We start from the raw sequence: 767 nt of genomic DNA, 5'->3' as shown, positions 1-767 counted from the left end.
GCTTAAAGCTAGCAGGCATGGTTTTCCATTTTTGTATGAATCTGATTCATCATAACACATTCAGCTCTATCATTATTTCACTCCTTGCCTGATTTCCCTGTAAATATAGGGGCAGAAGAACAGTTCACTGTGGAATATCTCATATTAGCATTAGATAGATAACAGCAGATAATGGGGGAAAAAAAAAATCCAAACCCCATCTTTTGAAGATACTTTATTTAAGATACTATTATTCATAAAATGGATGATACTAACATTTTCTTCTGACTGCCAGTTTCTCCCTGAGGGACTTCCTACTCAGTAACAAACAAAAATACTTCTAACATTTGAAAAAAACAGGAAATTATTGTAAACCCAAATCAGTTGCCAGGGAAGCCTGACTACTCCAGTTTCTGAAACTAATTTAGATTTTATTATTTTGATCTCATGGATTCTCTTCAGAGACGTAAGACCCAGATCACAAAACATGCAATTTTTTATTTGAGAAACTCCTTTAACTCCAACTATAATTGACAGTGACCTACACACAAACCAACTGATTGCATGGTCAGTGTAAAGTTGTAATTCCTGGTATGGATCATGTGCAAGTCTACTTTTTCAAACAGGGAATGGAGAAGACAAGAGACCAAGGCAAAACGTAGGCAAGGAATGTGATGGGAAGGGACCAAGGAAGTACTAACAGAAGACAAATACTCTCTTGATCAACCTCCAATGAGGTAGAAGTCCAATTCTACCTCCAGTTGGTATAAAGTCATATCCAAGATCTT

The sequence above is a fragment of the Egretta garzetta genome, unplaced genomic scaffold (assembly GCF_000687185.1).
Source record: "Egretta garzetta isolate BGI_Z169 unplaced genomic scaffold, ASM68718v1 scaffold64, whole genome shotgun sequence".
Taxonomy (NCBI): Eukaryota; Metazoa; Chordata; class Aves; order Pelecaniformes; family Ardeidae; genus Egretta; species Egretta garzetta.
Note: the sequence above shows the minus strand (reverse complement) of the source record.